The 21,153-nt window shown below is 37.0% G+C and overlaps 1 protein-coding gene across 2 annotated transcripts in view; it reads left to right on the forward strand.

Moving 5' to 3' along the window:
- The window catches only part of PDE4B (phosphodiesterase 4B), a 564,992-nt gene that overhangs the window by 44,390 nt on the left and 499,449 nt on the right, over positions 1–21,153 (forward strand). The window lies entirely within an intron of this gene.

Here is a 21,153-nt window from a genome sequence, read left to right on the forward strand (position 1 = left end):
AGCTCTCTGAAGAGGAAGTAGGACACAGAGAATTTAAGATTTAGAGACATCGGGACTGAGCTGGAGGAATGTCTAAAGAGAGAAGGAGTAAAGTGACAAAGGAGAACAAGAAAGAAAAGATAGGGATGAGAAGCCCTGCTGTCCTGTAATTAGTCAGGGGAAGGTGTGTTGCTGGGAGACCTGTTCAAGTACTGGCAGAAATTAGTCTCCGGCAGCTGGGTTCTGCAGAGCAGGAGTGATTCTTAAGTCGCTGACATCCTTTGTGCCTCTGGTCATTAAAAATACAATTTAATGATGAAGGAATTCAGCAGAGCAGCGATTCTGAGGCTGTTGTTTCTGCTTACTGTCTAGTAAGAGAAGTTTCCCATTCTTCTGTTTTGTTCCTGGCTGAATATGAAGCTGTAGTATTTGAGTGTGGTCTGCAGGAGTGGCAGGGGTATGACAGTACGATTAACAGCATTTCAGTTCCTCCCAAACTTTTCCCAGAATGTCTACGTTACTAAACCATAATCCCCCACTGTGTTCCTCTGGAGACCTTTCTGGGAATATCACTGTACACATGTTTTCCAGGAACCCTCCTGTCCTCAGTCCTTTATCTCCTGTGATTCCTGTTAGGCTGTATACAAAGCTTATGTTTAAACTTAATGACAGCATTATGCTCAGATCCACAATAATCTAGCTCTACAGATATTTTATGATCTACATATCGTTGTATAACAAGTCAATACCTGGTGGTTACCTTTAAGTGGATCTGATTTATCTAAGCATAACGCTGCAAGAAATGGTAAAAACTACTCTTGGACAACAGCCCTCTATCAGATATCTGCTTAAGCTACCATTTATTAGCTTTTTGGTTCATATATATATAATGTTCCAATTGCTGTTGCATGATTAAGGCTCCACGTTTTGGAACTATTTTAGATTCTACACATTGGCTTAATATTATATCTTGGTCTCATTCTCAACTTTCCATTCAACTTTTTAAAAATAATTTTTATTTTTTTCAATTAGAGTTAACATACAATGTTATATTAGTTTCAGGTATACAACATAGTAATTAGACATTTATATAATTTATGAATTGACCACCTGGATAAATCTACCCGTCTGACACCATACATACTTATTACAGTATTTTTGGCTATATTCCCTATGCTGTACTTTATATCCCCATGACTATTTTGTAACTATGTCTGTATTTCTTAATCCCTTCTCTTTTATCATCTGTCCAATTAATGCCCCTCCCATCTGGCAAAGGTCAAAGTGTTCTCTGTATCTATGCATCTATGAGTTTGTCTTTGTTTTGTTTGTTTGTTTATTTTGGTTTTTAGATTCCACATGTAAGTAAAATCATAAGGTATTTTTCTTTCTCTGTCTGACTTATTTTACTTAGTATACTACCTTCTAGGTCCATCCATGTTGTTGCAAGTGGCAAGATTTCATTTTTTTTATGGCTGAGTAGTATTCCATTGTGTATATCTTTTTTTATCCATTCATCTATTGATAGACACTTAGGTTGCTTCCATATCTTGGCTATTGTAAATAATGCTGCTATGAAAATATGAATGCATATGTCAAGTTAGTGTTTTGGGTTTCTTCAGATAAATACTCAGGAGAGGAATTGCTGGCTCCTTCTTTGTCTCTTGTTATATAGCCTTTGTTTTAAAGTTTACTTTGTCTAACATAAATATTACTAACACAGCTTTGTTTGTTTGTTTCTACGTAGACGGACAATTAAGTTTGTGAACTTTTCACCATGCCTTTACACATATTTTCACGAACTATCTTTTTCCATCTCTTTATTTCAGTCTGTATGTGTCTTTTGGTATGAAGTGAATCTCTTGTCAGCAGCATATTTAAGGATCTTGTTTTCTTATCCATTCAGTCACCCTATCTTTTGATTGGAGCATTTAATCCATTTACATTTACAGTAATTGTTGACAGATATGTAGTTATTGCCATTTTATTTTTGATCTTTTTATTTCTTCTTCTTCGTAAAGAAGTCCCCTGAACATTTCTTGTAATACTGGTTTGATGTTGATAAACTTCTTTAGCTTTTTCCTGTCTGGGAACCTATTTATCCTTCCATTCTAAATGAGAGCTTTGCTGGGAAGAGTAATCTTTGTTGTAGGTCCAGTCCTCGCTTTTCATCACTTTGAATATTTACTACCAATCCCTTCTGGCCTACAAAGTTTCTGTTGAGAAATCAGCTGATAGACTTATGGGAGATCCATTGTAGGTAACTGCTTTTCTCTTGTTGCTTTCCAGATTCTTTCTTTGTCCTTAACCTTTGGCATTTTAATTATGATGTGTCTTGGTGTGGGCCTCTTTGGGTTCATTTTGTTTGGGACTCTCTGTGCTCCCTAGGCTTGTATGACTATTTCATTCATCAGGTTAGAAAAGTTTCCAGTCATTATTTCCTCAAATATGTTTCCTTACTCTCTTTCTTCTTCTGATACCCGTATGATGCAAATGTTTGTACACTTGATGTTTTCCAAGAGACTCCTTAAACTGTCCTCATTTTTTTGGATTTTCTTTTCTTTTTGCGGTTATGATTGTGTGTTTTCTGCTACCTTATCTTCCAAATAGTTGATTCTGTCCTCTGCTTCATCTAATCTACTGTTGATTTCCTCTAATGTATTCTTCATTTCAATTATTGTATACTTCATTTCTGATTGGTTCTTTTTTTATGTTTCCTGACTCCATTTTTAAGCTTCCAATTTCTTTGTTGAAGTTCTCCCTGAAATCTTTGAGCACCCTTATAACAAGTCTTTGGAACTCTGAACTTGATAGATTGCTTGTCTCCATTTTGTTTAGTTCTTTTTCTGGAGCTTTGTTCTCTTCTTTCATTTGGGTCATGTTTCTTTGTCTCCCAAGTTTAGCTGCTTCCTTATTTTTGTTTCTACGTATTATGTAGAGCTGCTATATCTCCCAGTCTTAGTAGAATGGCCTTATGTAGCAGGTATCTTGTGGGGCCCAGTGGTGCAGTCTCTCTGGTCACCTGAGTGGGGTGCTCCAGTTGTGTCCCTTATGTAGGTTATATGTGTCCTCCTCTTGTAGTTGAGACTTGATTGCTATTGGCATGTCAATAGAAGGGATTGCCCCTTAGACTGATTGGTTGTGAGGACTGGCTGTGATTACACTGGAGGAGCTATTGTGTAGAGACTGATCCTATGGAACAGAACTTGCTTTAGTGGGGCTCTGGTGCCTGCTGAGTCTGCCCTTTGGGTGTGTCATTTGTGGAGGTTATTGATGGTTCTCTGGTGTGGTCTGAAGCTGGCCATCAGGTGTGTTGGTTCTGGGGCCTCTTGGAAGGGGCTCTGTTGCAGGCCAAAGTCAGCTGCTGCCTGTGGGACACTTGGTATTAGCTTCAAAGAGATTTCAGATAGTTGCCCCTTGTTCTGGGCTTTGTGGTGCCTGGGAGAGGCTAAGGTGGAAACTGAGGCTGTCTGCTGCTAGTGCCGGGCTTGGGTTGCCCACCAAGAGATACAGGGCATGCTGAGGCCAGACTCTGCTTCTTTGGGGTTTGTGAATCTTTGAGAGATTTCAGGAAAGTCTTAGCATGAGCCAAGGCAGGCTGTTTGTATGGAAAAGCCACAGGAAGTGGCTAGGTTGGACCAGCACGTTGAGTGGGGTGGGGTCTCAGGGAATCAACAGCATGGGGAAAATGGTGTTAGCTAGGTTGATGGAGACTCAGATATGGTGCCAACCTGCTTGTGGGGAATGGTTCAACAAAGAAAGAATGCCTTTTGTCAGTACTTCTGTCTGGGAGAAAGCTGCCCCTCCAGCCCTCACCCTGCAGCCAGAAAATTCAGTTCCTCCCTGCATGTCCCCTGTGCCTTTTGAGCTGCTGTTCCAGTGCTGGAGCTCAGAGTGAATGAGTCCATCACTGAGTAAGCCTGTGCCTGGGCCCTTTAAGAGAAACACCTGAGACTCTAGCAGCCTGTCTCAGTTAGCCAAAACTCCTCTGTTTTTCATAGCCAGAAGTTGTGGGGACCTCTCTCCCAGGCTGGGACCCTGAGCTGGGCAGCCCAGTGTGGGGCTGGGACTCCTTGATCCTCAGGAAGGAATTCTGCAGCTGAGGTATCCCTCCTGATTTTGAACCACTACATGTGAGTGTGGGACCAGCCTGTTCTGTCTTCATCCCTCTTACTAGTCTTGATGTAGCTTCTTTTGCATATCATTAGTTATAGAACTTACGTTCAGCTAGACTTTAGGCAGTTCTCAATGATGGTTCTTCTGCAGTTTAATTGTAACTTTGATGTGGTCTGGAAGGAAGCAAGCACAGTGTTCACTTATTCTACCATCTTGACAGGAAGCCCTCAAAATTTCCTCTATTTCAAGCTCTTATGGATTTATATCGAAGGCATTTCCTGTAACAGCTCTGACTGTTCTGGCCTTTGCTCCAGACCTTGTAGAAGAAGAATCGGATAGCTGGTATGAATGTTCCAGTTGGGAACATATCTTTGCCCTTCAAGAGTCAAGCACTGAATGTGTCCAGATGCTGTGTTATACTGATTGTATTTAAATTAGGATTGAACCACATGTTCTACTCATGAGCTTGGCAGAAAGCAGGGGAGATAATAATTTTTCTTTGGAAAATCATGATTTGTTATCAAGAGAAGAAAGTATAGGTGCTGGGTTAAGAATAATAGCTAACTAAACTACCATAATCATCTACATAAAAGTTTCAGGAATTTAATGGGCTATCAGTCCCAAATATTTCAAGCCTGTAATAAGATTTTTGAATCTTGAAATAAAATTTTAAGTGATGGAGTCTGAGAAAAGTAGATCCTTAATACATTTTGAAAATCTCACCTTTTGTCAAGGTTATTTTAATTACATATTTAAGAAAGGCATTATATTTGACTGACTTACATTAAAAATTAAAAAATCATATCACATTCTTTGACCAATATTAACTTATTCCCAGATTATAGCATCTAAGAGAGTCTCTGCTTTAGATCACTGCAAGATATACAAATACTCCAATTTCCACATTTGCTTAGTTGGAATAATTTCATAAAATGTGAGATACCATCAAAAGTGCTGAAGCAAGATGTTTACCATACATTTAAACTTTAACATGCACATATAAAGCAGTCTTACAAGGAGGGATGTGGTGCTCATCACAACATGTGGTTAGGCATGGCTATATAACAGAATATAACAGTCTATACTTACTGCAAAGAAATACTTTACACATAATGGGGTATTATTGTGCAGAAATTTGTATTTCAGGTTACAAATTCAGGAACAAATACTATGTGTTCACATGCTCCACTAAGACAGTCTAGTTTTGCACACCAGGCACATACACTGCTACATGCATGACAGCATTCAATCTGGAAAGTGCTACGCTGCTTGATAACATCCCTAGATCTGCTCAATAAAAATTGAAGAGATTGCCAATCACACTCAGTCTTGACAATCCTCTTTGCACAGCAGTAAACAAAACTAATGGTCATATTATCATTTCCCCACTAAATCAGGGCCAACTGATCCTTAGGAGAAAAGTAGGTCCATGGTCACAGTCACTCTGAGTTCTTATTCGTGTATGTGTGCAGAGGCTGAAGGGACTTCTTTGAAAGCTGAAGATCCTGGGAATAAAAACAATTTACAGGAACTTACTTAGTTAATAGATTTGTTTGTGTGTTTGTTTCTCTCATTTTTGTAGTATCCACATGTAAATATCAACCTGTATTCCCAAGGTCTATACCAATTACTTTTATTGTTATTTATGGTTTCAGTTCTATAGTTATTTGAAAACGAACAGCCTTCTTTTGTGGCACAGAGTTCTTTCTGCTTCTGTCAAAGCTTTTTAGAGAAGATAAGAGAGAGAGAGTAGCAGCCATGCAGGTGATGTAGACAAGATTGTGTATAATTAACTAGGGAGCTTGAAAAGTCTATGAGTTGCCAAAGTGATCTAATCAAAAGTACTGGCTGACAATGTTTGGAGATGTTGGAGAAAGAGATCATGCAGATTTTGCATCATGGCAATCCTTTTCTCTTCTGACCTGTGGAAGTATAGCTTCAGTGCTCAGCACAAAGTAGGTATTTCATAAATATTTCATATTGAATGAATAAAAGATAAAAACATGATGAGTGTAGGATAATTTTATTTTCCATTAATAATGCCTAGGTAAAAAGGATGGAGGGAGGACGAATCACATAATCTCCCTCTCTAGTATTTAATTGAATGAAAACAAACAAAAGTAGCAAAAAATATAATCAAACAGGGAAATAAAAAAAAGAAATCTAACAGGGAAAAAGGGGAAATGTTTTATGACATAAAAAAATATATATATATATGTAGTCATGGAAAGAAAAAAGAACTAAGCCTTGCTGTTTTTGGCCCCAACTCCACAAAATCATTTCTAGAGAGATAAAATGAGTCAATCAAATTCTGGACTTTTTTCTCTTCCCTTTGTGTTAGATGGACTAGATGTAGCTTTGAGGAGAGGGACAATATGAGCACAGTTAATAATCAGTATAGACTGAGTCAGATGAAGTATAGGTGCTCCATTTTAAATGAAAGTAACAATAAAAGGCCTGAAGATACCCTCACTGAATAGACTATATCCCCTTTCAGATCAAGTAAACAATGATAAGACATAGTTAAGAAAATGTCAAAAAGGAGGATATTACTAAGGCCCTCTTACAATTGCACTAAGCCTAAGTTGATATGTCACAAAACCTATCCTTTATTTTCAAACTGCAGCCCAGATAAGGTGGGAAGAAAATTTTGGAGAATTCATCAACAGAATAGCAGAAGAAATAAAGTACATATTTAGAGTAGCCAATATTAACATTGAACATTCATGAAAAAATTGTACGTCAACTATGAAAACAATTTATAATTAAAAAGTTTGAAAGAAGGAAACATGAGAAAGAAAAATGGACAACTGAGACTGGAAAAAATATAACTCAAGACTCAGAAAGCAAGTGCTTGTGATCATTTCTTGCTGTAAAAGAATCAACACAAGCACAAATTTGGTAAAATGGCAGTTCTGATAAATCAACAGAAGAAGATGATTCAAGAAATTGCGGAGATGAGAAGAAAATGTGCTACCAAAGCAGCACCATTATGTAATGAATAAATAAGTAAATAGAAAATGCCAAGAACAGAATATACATAACTAATATTCAAATTATTGACCTTGAGGAAAGGATTTGAAATGATTGCATTGAATGAAAAAAAAATCTAAAGAAATTTTAGACGTAATTATAGGTAAAGAAAACAGAATATAAAGCATAACTATACTTGATGTTTTTGAAGTAGATTCTAACAAAGAAGCAGAAAAGATCTTGAAGAGTTAATACAAAAATAAATCTGAAGTGAAAGAATTAAATCTGAAGATTGCTAAATGAAAACAATTAATTGAGAATAAATGACACTGACTGTTTTCTAAAAGATCCCTCAAAAATTAAGGAAAAAAAATGAAAGCAAGAGATTGAAGTTAGAAACCCTTAGTATCTGGCAGCTTTTCCATGTTTCTGTAAGGTATCAGAGTACTTCCCATCCATGGTTTGCAGCTTTGGGCCTTTGCTGACAGACAAAAGCAAAAATTCTGCTCTTTAATCTGTTCCTATACACATATATGCATGAGAGACGTTGGCTGTTCCATTCATCTCAATGGGTAGAAGAATGTGGCTTGGATATTTTATTGCACACTTAAAAAACTGTCTATTATTTATAATGAGCGTATATGAAATTAATTCATTACTTAAAAGACCTTCTACAAAATATATAATTTTATATATTCATATATAAAACAGTAGAAATTATTTATAATAACTTTTAAGGAATCCTAAAAACAGCAAAAGATCCGAGTTCCAGTTTCTGCCTCTGACAGCCATGTGATATTACCATGGGCAAGTCACTTAATCTGGCTGTCAAGTGGGTAGGTACTACTATTCTCATTTTATAGAAGAAGAAACATGCTTGGAGAGGTTAAGTGGCTTGTCCAAATATAAGCAAACTTTCTGATTCAAGGCATGAGGCCAAGTGCATCAAGGCTATATACTTTAATTTGATTTTCAGAGATGAGATATGTTTAACACTACATGTTAAGATAAAATAAGTTAATGAGTAGGAAAGCGCGTCTCAAAGGAAAACTGCCAATGCAAACTTTCCAGTATCAGTTTTGAGGTGGCATTACAGACAACAGGACTTAGAAGTAACTTCATGGCTTTTCCCATTGGTTTATTTTATTATTTTGTGTAAGATTAAAGTAAAACCAAGTGCAAGTTTTTAGTGCAATGAAAAAGGGTATATTTTCCTATCTATATTATTGTGCTTTATATTCTAACAGAATTTTGGGGGCTAAACATTAGTAAGAAATATAGGCGAAATATGACTCCTTCCTTATTTTAAAGTGGAAAATAAAGAAGACTTTTACTCTGTCAAGCTCATTTCTATTAGCACCACTTCACTCCTTATGTCCCTGTTTTTAACCATGTTACAGAGGACACTGTTCTTTGTGTTTCTTCTCTTTTATGTTTGTACGGAATGGGCTTCATTTATAATGATACCTGATCACAGAGAGCTGCAAAAATAGACTCGTATGCATGGAAGAAATGATGGCCCCTCCTGTTCCTTCTTTCCACTCCCAAATAGTGCCCCTTAGTAGCTGGTTCACCCAACAGGAAGAAAGGCAAATAGTGTTTACTAACATATCAGTACATGGAATGGAAAAAAGAAAGAAGCCACCAGGAAGCAGCCTTCCAGAAGACACATTATGATAGGACACTTATTAAATAAATGTAAGTTCAAACATATCTCATCTCTGAAAATCAAATTAGAGCATACAGCCTTGATGTACTTGGCTTTTTCCGAATCAGTTCTTGTCTAGCTTTCCTGAAGTGATCCAGACAGCACCAATTTAGGACCTTTCCAGTGTTGCAAAGAACAGGACAAAATAAAACCCTGTCAACAACAATCCTTGTGTTTTCTGTATACTATTTTAACAATTTTGTTTCTTGAATCATTCATTCAATAAATATTTATTAAGTTCCTACTATGTGACGCGTACGAGATGAAGTAATAAAATGTTATTAATATATTCAACAAGGCAGTCTGTTGGTTGCTAATGGGTTTTCACAGAATCCTAACACTGATTAATCAGGACTCTCTCGGCTCGCCTAAACAACAGTAGGGCCAGGCTGGCTAGACCTCTGGCCTGGCCTCAGGTCTGGCCTCAGGTGTGGCCTGGCATCATGCGAGATGTGTGCAAGAACTTGACTATTGTATTGTCTGCTTGTTCTCTCTCTTCCTCTTATACCTCCCTTCTCCATTTCTATCTTAATATCTCCTTTCTCTTTCTCTCCACATATTAAACTTATTCAAAGTACCTATTCCCATAACCATACAACTACAGTCACAGGGAACTCTGGACTTACATCCTTATAGATTTGGTCCCAGAAAAGAAAGCAAACTTTTCCCGACCAGCTTCAGTTAATTGGAAGGGACGTACTTGGCCCGAGGATGTGCCCAACTTTGGACCAGATGGCTGGATACATTATTAGCCCACCCATGTTCATATGCTCACTCCTGCGGCCTGTAAGATAGGATCTGTTACCAGAACATGAGGTGGGGAGAGGAGAAAAGGCGCACAATGCTATGCAAAGAATAGCCATTGCAGACATGCCATGAGAAAAACCATGTACAATTATATATTATCTGTTTAAAAGCAGATGTAATTTCCGTTAAAATTATGCAAAGTACATGATCAGAAAAGCTAAACATGAAGAAATAAAATTGCCCCAAACAATTCAAAAGATCTCTAACCAACTTTCAACTAATCATCAAGATTCAATATTTTGCTAAATATTTACTTGACTCCTAAGACTGGCTGTGTCCTTCCCGTTATACATCCTTGCAGTACCAGTACGTCTCTTCTCTCACAGTTGACACAGTGGCAGTTAATTATTCATTTAAAGTCTTTTCCTTTAGCGAGATTGTAACTTCCATGAGACCTCCGACAAATCCAGAGTCTAACGTAATGCCTGACACATGGTAAACACTCCATAGATGCTGATTTAATGAATAAAATGAGATGAAAACAATTCAACACAACTTTTGCATCAAAATTTGCAAGAATTTTTAAACTGATAATTTTCAGTGTTAACTGGGATCATTACAAAGGACATTCTTATATATTCCTGGTTGAAACTAAATTGATGCCATACTTCTAGAGGATTATTTGGCAATTGGTTCTAGAGCTCAAAATGTTCAGAGCTTTTAGATTTTATTCAGAAATGCATCTGTGGGGACAGAGCTAGGAGTGCAGTTTCCAGGCTTTCGGCCTCACGTGGAAATGTGCTGGCTCAGGTAGTAAATCAACTTTGATTGGATGGCCATCGGCTGTGGCTAGTTGGCCGCCAGCTGTAACCAGGGAGCCACTGGCCACTAATATAACTGCCGTGGCTACACTAGCAGAAAATGGGGGCTGGCAAGAAGATGGTGGCTGAGCTAGCAAGAGCGGATTGCAGTTAGCACGGCAGATTGCAGCTAGCAAGTGAGGTTGGTTGGCAGAGAGAAGTGGACGGCAGGTTGTGGATGGTGTGGCTCCTGCTTCCTGTGTCTCCAGTCCAGCCGCCAGCGAGAATATAGTGGTATGACTCCCCTACCTATGGCTCCGTGGGTGTTCCCTTTTGGGCTCACCATATCCTGCGTTCTTATGTGGGGAGCGGGACCAGAGACCCCGCACGGCACCCTGCATGACAGCATCTTCAGGAAATAATCAGAGTTACACACAGGGCTGTTGAAACAAATAACTCTTCTACTATGTTCTCCCTCATTTCTTCTTAGCCACTCCCATCCCCAGATTTAAACTTCTTGCCAGTAGAATATACCACCTGCTACCCCTTCTTGTGCAGTTATTTAAAGATTGTGGATCCCTCCCTCTTACATCTAAAGATTTGATCTCCTGGCTCATTACCAATACCTCCAGCTCTGCTCTTGTATTGATTCTTAATGACTTCAATATCTGTATAGATAATCCTTCCCAAACCCTGGCCTTTCAGTTATTAAACCTCTTCTCTTCCAGTGGTTTTCATCTCCATCCCACCTGAGATATTCACTTCCATGGTTACCCCCTAGACTTTGTCATGCCGCCCAACACCATAATCTCATTTCTGAGCATTCCAACTCTCTGAACATTACTTCCTGTCATTTCCTCTAAGATATCCTTAGACTGTTAGAGTTAAGGCACCCCAGTTCTAACAATCCACCTGTCCTCTTGTCCTACCTTTCTTCCTCATCCTGTTAGATTCAATGTTACTTTATTATAGGCATTTCCTTGCCCTTCTCACCCTCCATTGCACTCATGTGGCTCAAAAAAAATTCTGGTTAAAGCAACTTCTTCCTCTATTCCAACTCTGCATTTGAGCTGCTGAACTGGCTAGAGAAAAAGAAAAAGCCTGGTGACTGTTCTCACTAATTGTATGATTTGCAACCACAAGGGGGCCCCTGCTATTTCCTGGCAATCCAATTTTATACTCGGCTTTCTGCTTTCCCATTACCTTGCTAAATCTCCATCTTTCCTTTCCTCTTCTCTCCTATCTGATGCTCTTGCTTCCTGCTTCACTGAGAAGAATATAAGTAATCAGAACAAAATTTCCGCAGGCTATCTCCTAGTACATGTACCAGCCTACTCACACCTATATCTTCTCTGCTCATTTAAAGTCAACTTATACTCTGTATTTTATCCCTTCTGCCCACCTCAAGACATCGCTCCAGCAAAACTTCTCTCATACACATCATCCGTTTCTTTACTTTATACTGGATCATTCCCATCCATATAAAACATGCTGCTAGCTTTTAAAATATTTTTTGAAAAAATTCTTTATAGACTTCCTGTTTTAGCTACCAACCCCATTTCTGCTGTCCTTTACAGTAGACTTCTCTGAAGAAGTGTCTACATTTTCTTGTATCTATTTTGCTTCCCATATTTGCTCTTGATTTCCCTCCAGTTGGGCATTCCTCTCTAACCACTTTACAGAAACAGCTTTTGTAAAAATCATCAGTGATCAACTTGTTTCCAGATTAGTGATCAGTTCTTAGTCTTCTGTTGACTTGACCTACTGCAACATTTGACATGATTAACCCCTCCTTTCTGAATCACTTCCTTAACCTTGGCTTCAGGCCTATCACTCTCTTGTGGTTCTCTTCCTACCTCAATGGTCATATATACTTAGTTTTGTTTTGCTGGTTATTCCTCATGTTCTCACTTGTAAATATTGGAATGTCTTGGGACTCAGTCCTCAAACCTTTTCTCTTTTCTATCAGTGCTTCCTCTAGGGTTATTTTATCCATTCTCATGGCTTTAAATATCATTGAAGTGCTGATGATTTCTGAATTATTATTATTATTTTTTACGCCAGACCACTCTTCTCAGATATCCAGCTGCCCATGTGATCTCTCCATTCGAGTGTTTAATTTGCATGTCAAATTTAACTGATCAGATCCAGGCCATCTGACTACCCTGTCTTGTTCCTTCCAATCTCATTAAGTGACAACTCCATATTTTCAGCAGTCAAGGTTAAAGCTTTCATTAACTTTTCTTCTCATATTATCTATTAAACCATTCTGTTGGCTTTACCTTCAATATCCAGAACCTGACTATTTCTTACTACTTTCCCCTCTATCTCTCTATCGTAAGCTACTTTTAGCTCTTCTCTAGATTACTATGAGGAATACTCGGATATATTAGAGGAGAACTGGCTAGGCTTAGTCATTAGATTGGGGCTTCCCAGGAAGAGTATGATCTGGCTTAAACACTGTGGAAAATCTCAGAGCACTACAGCCAGAGGTGTGACTGCAATACTCACAGCTGCATTTCAAGTTCTTTCTTGAAGAGAGAAATGGTGCACCATCAAGGTAGCCATATTACATGAGGGAAAATACACTTCTAAAAACTTCTGTTATGTTAAGACACCAAGTTTTCTGGGTTTAATCTGTTAATTAGTATATGGGATGAGATAGAGATATAAAATATCAGGTAGTGATGAATATTAGGAAGAATAATAAGAGTAATAGTTGTAGGAAACGAGGTCAGAAAGATAGTAGGGGTAGGGTAGAGCAACACAAATTTTCAGTTGAGCCTAATTTCCAAATAAGCAACCAACAGATACACTTACTAATGCTTCTATATATACAGCAAATTAGAACTTGGTGCTTTATAGTTTACTTATGTGATCATATGGGTTTTCTCTCTTGAGCCTTGAAAAATAATGTGAAGTAGGCAGCAAAGTATATTATTTCTCAGATAGAAGAGGAAAATAGGCTGAAAAGAAATTACGTATTTGGTTAAAAGAGATCCAGTAGAAAGAGCACCCATGTCCTCACATTTCTACCCCTGAACTCTCTCTACGACACACATTGTCTCTCAAATACCACCACCTGGGCATCAGCCTGTTTAGTTTTCTTTTTTTCCTTGTGTGGGAAACCAATTCTGAATGTCAGAATCAAATTATTCCACAGAAAAGGTTTTATTATTGTAGAGGAAAACATATATGATACAGCCTCAGAGAATATGAAGAAAGCACTGCGGAAGTGTTAAAGAAGTGTTTCTCCTTTTTTATTTTCTTATTATTTATATCAGACTGATCTGCTGGTGTGTGCTATGTTGTGATCCACATTCTCCGTTGCTTTCTGTTCTGTCTTATTTATTAATTTTGCACTCAACCACCTTTTCTTTTTCATTGCATACAATTATATTCAGTGCTGCACACTCAAAATTATTTTGCCATGCTGCTGTGAAAGCTTGTCCCCTTTTTTAAAAAATGGAGACATAAACATGATACTATTTAGAAACTGAAAAAGATTGGATAATATGCATATAAACATCTGCGCATTCATCAGGAATTAATTGCTTTCAAATACCAAGAATGTTCAATAAACAGTTGATAAAAAATGAAAAGGTATCTTAGCAGAGGCAAATTATCAGAAGAGTGGGATCTTATTGTGTGAATTAGTCTGTTATGAAAGCATTAGTGAGCAGTTTACTTCTTTATAAGATGTTACTACAAAGGAATCAGAAACATAGACCTTTAAAAAAAAACAAATTCTTACAAATAAATATTGAAAGGAATAATATAATTATCTTGCTTTTCTCACTGAGAAACCCCATGCATTGTAAATAAAAAACAAAACAGAACAACAACAAAAAAACCTTACCAATGTCCTCTTGAGAGTAGAGGTAAGATTGTAAGTCTTGATTTCTAACCTCCCCAAGTCATCATTTAACTTTCCTTTATTGGCCTATTTGGCTATCTGACTAATTTTCCAGAGTTGCGTCTTTTAAAATTGTTTTTTTAAATAGATCTATTCCTTAAATTTCACATCCAATTTGTTTGTTCACATAGCCATCATTTCAAACACTTTCAAGGAGCTGTTTTCAACAGGAAACCTTATCAGAATATCAGAATCACCTAGGAAGCATTTCAAAACACATCTCTCTTTTCTCTTTCTCTTCCTTACCGTACACTGACCCTACTTCCGAAGGCCGTTTCTGAAGTCATCCATTATAAAGGTCTTTGGGACAAATTTATGGAAGCATTGGTAAGAATATTCTCTCATAAGCCCTTTTGACTGCATAATTGCGAAGAGAGCAAAAATTTTTACTGACTGTGAACAAAAGTCTCAAATCACCAAAGCTTAGCAAAAAAAAAAAAAACTAAATAAAAGAAATAAAAAGACCAGAATATAAACTAGGGCAATAAAATGTGGGAAGCAAATTACAGTTTTAATATTTTTTCCATGTTAGTAATCTCTAAACTGTTACTGACAACAGTTACAAGGAATTTTAAAATGTATTACCTCTGTACATTCATGCTCCCAATGGTTTATTACAATGAAATTTTAATCTTACAGAGTTGCTCCAGTTCATTCCTCCAAGATATCATTACTCTGCAAAATAACTAAAAGATAGGCAAGTGCCTATCCGCTATACTCTAGTGTGTTTATTAGTAAGCTCTGTATACCTGTACCTGGAGAACTGAGCTCAATCAGTCACTATACTTAAAAATTAACAGGGTGAAAGAAAAAACATAAGTATCTTAAAGACAGCTTAAGTGTTTCCCAGGAGAAAGGCCTTGACTTGGTGTGGCCAGAGGAAAAGTTAAGGAGACAGGTTCTGGATATCTGAGAAGAGTGAAGAGAAAGCAGGGAGACCTAGTGTTTGATGTTAAACATCCCTGAATTTACTCATTGTGTTTCATGTTTCTAAGTCCTGAAATCACAAATATCTGAAAAGCCCTGCCCTCTCTGAGGTTTTCCACCCACATGCGATTGATTCTCTTCTTGGTGTATTATTACTATACATTTTGGATACTGGATCTGCCCCACTTTTAGCTCCTTACTTAAGTAACAATCTCCACTCACTGCCATTGCTGTCCCCCAGCTATAGCTAATTAGACCAAGAGGAGAAAACAGATCTAAAAGATCTCATCCATAGCCTGGCCAAAATTTCTGACATCCAGTGAAAGTCTGGCCCACGAATTTTGGGGCGGAAATCCAATTCCTGGAGAGAGAGCTAAGGTGGAAAATCATGAAGGCTCAAAGGCTGAGTCTACATCAAGACATACATGTATTAATTTGTGCAAGGTAAAATGGGTATTATCACAGTGAATAATCAGAAAAATTGTCCCAAAACTCGGAATTGGCAAAAGAGATTATTGGGTGTTCCTTTAGGGTATGTGCTACTGGCTGGGCTTTTTATTGACTAGGGTATTTTATTACTCAGTTGGGAGCAGACTTTAAGTTACAGATTTTTGTCTGGTAGAGAGGCAAAGAATTTCCATCCGATGAAACAGATACAGGAAAGCTTATGACATTGTCCTGGAAGACATTAACCACTTTTGTATCTAAGCCAGCTCTTTTATCCTAATGTTCTTTGATTAAATTTGATTAAATTTACAAACATGTTGCTCCTAAAATTTTCTTTTGGCCAGTTTTAATATCTTTAATGTCCTTCTTATTAATTAATGACATACGTGAAATTTTTGACATATGTTTTGTATTTGTATGAAATCATGAGTTTTAATCTTTTGAGAATTCAACTTTGGAGTTCATCCACTGAGGTGTTTAACAAAACGCACTTTACAGAAACAAGTACATTGTGTTGCCAGCGGTGCACACTGCATGGGCTACTAAACCCATGTATATCATTTTTTGGGTCTCAGAGTGAATTCCAAGTGACTTTGCTGACTCCGTTTTTTTCCCCTCTAGTTTCATCCCCCATCCCCAACCACCACCCTGTTCTCTTGTGGCTGGTAAATTATTCCTGTGTGTAGCAGTTAAAACTGTATTTGGCTTTGTGATCTCATCATTTGGTGATTGAGAGAAAACAGAATCTAGTTTCTTAGCGTTTTTCATTTGTGTCTACTAGTGAGCTCACATGAATTAAGAATTTCATGCCCATTAGGAAGAAAAATAGTTGTTTGAAATCTAGACCCGCGAGGGTCTGTAGTTTTATGTTTGCTTCTGATCTGTGACTAAGCTGTAAAACAAGCTAAAAACTCTGTATGTTTTTGTGTGCCTGGAATCAGAAAAGTACTTTCCTGACTGTAGAAAGTATTAATAGATTGATTTATTGTCTCTTAAATTACAGGAACTTTGTTCTGATTCATTTGATGAAATAAGTAAGTGTTTATGAAATAAAATATTTACCAAATTCACAAATATAAAGAAACCGAACTTCTAATAATTGCAAATGTGCTAGACACTTAAGGAAAAAAATCCTTCTTACATTAGTTGCTGGCTTAGAATAATTTTTTTTCTATAAGAATTTAAATTTACGTAATAGTGATGAATATTTGAACAGAATAGACTGGTTTAGTGATTTTGGTTTTAAAAATCAATAATAATGGTTTGTCTTCTCCTTGAATTAATCATTATGGAGTATGAAGTAAGCATACTTTTTAAAAATTAAGATTTGGGTTTGTTTTCTCATGAAAAGACTAGTTTGGCTAACTTTTAAAACTTCTTTTTGGTTTAAACATATTCTTGGTTTCCAGATCAAGTAAGTTAACATATTCCTAAGTGCTGTTTAAGATTTTAAATAAAGCAAATTTGTGTGCAACTGAATTGAATCATAATTCCAACAAACATTTTTATAACAATAATAGTGTTTTATAGTGTGTCAGCCTAAACATTTCCAATATCCTTAAGTGACTTAAATATGAATATTAATTAAGTTAGTTTTTCAATAATCTTTGAATAGCTGGAAAATGTATAATTAAGGTAAAATACTGAAACATTGATTACTAAGCATAATTGTAAGTTTATAAATTTTTGCTTCTGATTTTTATATACTCCATTCAGTGGATGTATCTTTGGCTTATACTAATAAACATGTTCATTTTTGCTTTTTTGAGAGGACATGAAAAGGATGAAAAAATGTCTGTATCTTTAAAGTATTGAACTATGTGTATTCATGAGATTTGCTGATCCACTAAAATACTTGTGAACAATAGACTGTTGTCAGTTCCCTACCTTTTGGTTTTCTCTGTAAAATAGAAATTGCTGCTTTAATTACAATTTATAATTAATATGGGTGGTTGAGGCTATCTTTGGAGGAACACAACTGGGTATATGATTTTGTTTTTCAAAGAAAATGGAGAGTACTTTTGTCCTAAAGTAAAGGCTTATCTTGTTCCAGAACATGAAAAGTATAGTAAAGGACAAAAGTTGAAGGAGGAGCGAAATGTGGACGGTTTGAAAGGCGGGAATTCACTTTGTAATCCTTACATCTGTAAAAGATTTATGAAACACATTAAATTTGGCAACGCTCATACAGTTTTGATGGATATGTTCACAAAGTTAATTTAATAAAAAGAAAAAAAGCTTATGAAACTTTTATTATCAAATATATAAATGCAAAACTAGAATTTGGCTATCTCTCTAAGATAATAAATTATTGTTAGAGCTTTGCTGTCCAGGTAAAGAATGAATTTTGAGCTCCCCAAAAACCCCATCTCCAGAAAATTGTTATTATTTGATCTGCCTGGAAGTTCTACTCTCAGGATCTGTCTTTACTTAACCTGCTTCTGAGCTCTGCTCTGTGCAAACAGCACTATGTACAGGTCATTTGTTGAATAGAATTGGTGACAGTTACTTAGCATAGGAGCTACTTAAAGTGGCCTTACCAGTGGGGGCTAACAAGAAACTGTTGAAAAATCTTAAAAAGAAAAACTGGGGAATGAGAAGTCCCTATTAGCTTGAAAAGTTTCAAATATTCCTAGAAGGCCACACTCATGTGCAGGGTTGTGCACATGCTATAAAAAACCTAAGAAGGCCCTAACCTCTCAGGTATGAGGCTTTGTGCAAGCAGGAAGTGAAGGCTAAGGCAGAGCTGTAACTGACTGCTGAGACCATCAGCAAAAGCTCAGAGGCTTATTGATAATTCAAGTCATTTTAAGAAATCTCTGTCCAGTAGTTAGCTCACCACTAAGATACCTAAACAACAATTAAAGTAGCTGTACATGACAAAAAATACAGATTTTATAGAATTGGTCCAGGGAAGTCACAGAAGTAACAAACAGCGAAAACAAAAATAATAGACAGCAACAACAAACCCTGGGAGGTGGAGGAATCTTATTTTCTGAGTCAATACAATATATTATCTTAAACATCCAGTTTTCAACAAAAATGTATGAGTCATGCAAAGACACGAGAATACATGGCTCATAAACAGGAAAATAAAAGCAATAAAAAGAAACTGTTCTGAGGAACCCCAAATATTGGACTGATCAGATAGACTTTAAACGAGTTATTAATATCTTCAAAGAACTAAAAGAGATCATGTCTAGAGAATAAAAGGAAAGTATGGGGAAAAAGTTCGAGAATGATGTCTTATCAAATAGAGAATATTAAGAAAACTATATAGATCAATAGAAACCCTAGAGTTGAAAGTGCAATAAATGAAATGAAAAATTAACTGCAGGTGCTCAACAAAATAGCACTGGTACACAATATCCCATTCTTTTTGTTCTCCTTCATGATGTATCTTCTGCAAATGCTCCCCTATTGCATCATCATTTTTTCTAGGTAACTAGATTATTTTCATACAGCATACAAAAATGCTCTTATAAAATTACCTCATTAGCTGCTGCCTCATTCTTTTGTTCCTGTTTACAGAAATGTCTTCAGAAGACCTACCTAAAATTATTGTATCCACTTCTTATCTGCCTTCTCCATTCTTTCTTGAATCCACTTTATTCAAATTTTCTCCCCACCTCTGACTCTTGTTAATGTCATTAGTTTCTCCACATTGACAAAAACTGTTCTCAGTCGTTTTATTATTTGAACCAAGCCAGTATTTGGCATTGTTGGTGAGTACTCATCTTCTTTAAAGACTTTATTCACTTGCTTTAGGAATGTCACTTTCTCTTTGACTCTTCCTCTCAGTCTCTGAATAATCATTTTCAATTTCCATTGCTGGTTATCTCCATGAATTTTAAGTAATGGTGTACTCTAGGGCATAGTCATTAAACCTCTTGTCTTTACTATCTAAATTCATTGCATAGGTGAACTTATCTAGAATAATGGCTTTATATACCAATTATGTATTGATAAATTCCAAATTTATAGGGCAACATTGAGAAATATGGGCATGTGGGTTAGTATTTTTGTAGTATCATGGCCTTAAATTTTCTGGTTGGTGGAAGTTACTCCACTGCTTCTTGTCCTAGGTCACTGCTATGGACTGAATTGTGACCTTCCCAAAATTCATATGTTGAAGATATAACCCCCAAGATGATGGTATTTGAGATGAGGCCTTTGAGAAATAATTAGGATTAGATGAAGTTATGAGGGTGGGACCTTCATGATGGTATTAGTGCTCTTATAAGAAGAGACAACAAACAGCTTGCTTCTCTCTCTCTCTCTCTCTCTCTCTCTCTCTCTCTCTCATTCTGTCTTTCATTCTGTCTCTCTTCATCTCCCTCATGCACAAAGGAAAGGCTATGTAAGGACAGAGAGGGAAGGCAGCCCAAGGAGAGAGCTCTCACCAGACACCAGAAACATGGACCTTCCAAGTGTCCAGAACTGTGAGAAGTAAATAACTGTTATTTCAGTCATTTGTTCTATGAGGTCTGACAATTACAGTCATGAACTCATCCTAAAAAATGTGCTACATACCTCATTGCTGGATATCACTATAGTCACTTTTGAAGTACTCCCCTTGGGATGCTATGCACCAATGCCAGTGCCTAGTCCACTCTTCAAAGCAATTTTGGAATGCTTTTTCTGGAATGGCCATTAAAGCTGTCGTCGTATTACCCTTGATGTCCTGAATGTCATCAAAATGTCTTCCTTTCAATATTTCCGTTATCTTTCGGTAAAGAAAAGAGTCATTAGGGGCTAGATCAGGTGAGTAGGGAGGGTGTTCCAATACAGTTATTTGTTTACTGGCTAAAAACCCCCTCACAGACAGTGCCCTGTGAGCTGGTGCATTATCGTGATGCAAGAGTCATGAATTGTTAGTGAAAAGTTCAGGTCATCTAACTTTTTCACGCAGCTTTTCAGCACTTCCAAATAGTAAACTTCGTTAACTGTTTGTCCAGTTAGTACAAATTCATAATGAATAATCTTTCTGATATCAGAAAAGGTTAGCAACATTGTTTTCACTCTTGATTTGGACTGACAACTTTTTTGGTCGTTGAGAATTAGCTGACTTCCATTGTGCATTTTGATGCTTTGTTTCAGTGTCGTATTGGTACACCCACGTTTCATCATCAGTGATAACACAGCCCAAAATATCATCTTGCCTCTCCAAAAAGTCTGGGCAAACTTTGTCTCTCCTTTGCTATTGTTCATTGATGAGATCCTTTGGGACTATTTCTGCACACACCTTCTCATGCCAAGATTTTCAGTTAAGATTTTCCTAACTGTTTCTCTATCGATGTTTACTTGGTCTGCTATGCTTCTCATAGTCAGCCAACAATTTTGATGCACAATTCCACGAATTTTTGTAATGTTTTCGTCTGTTCTGTTCCTTGACCTCTCTTCATCAGTGATGCATTCTCTCCCCTCAGAAAACCGTTTAATCCATTTGTGCACTGCCGTTTTCTTCATGGCATTATCCCCTTAAACTTGGACTAACGTGTCCCTGATTTCACTTCCACTCTTGCTAAGTTTAACAAGAA

The sequence above is a fragment of the Rhinolophus sinicus genome, linkage group LG06, assembly GCF_036562045.2.
Source record: "Rhinolophus sinicus isolate RSC01 linkage group LG06, ASM3656204v1, whole genome shotgun sequence".
NCBI lineage: Eukaryota > Metazoa > Chordata > Mammalia > Chiroptera > Rhinolophidae > Rhinolophus > Rhinolophus sinicus.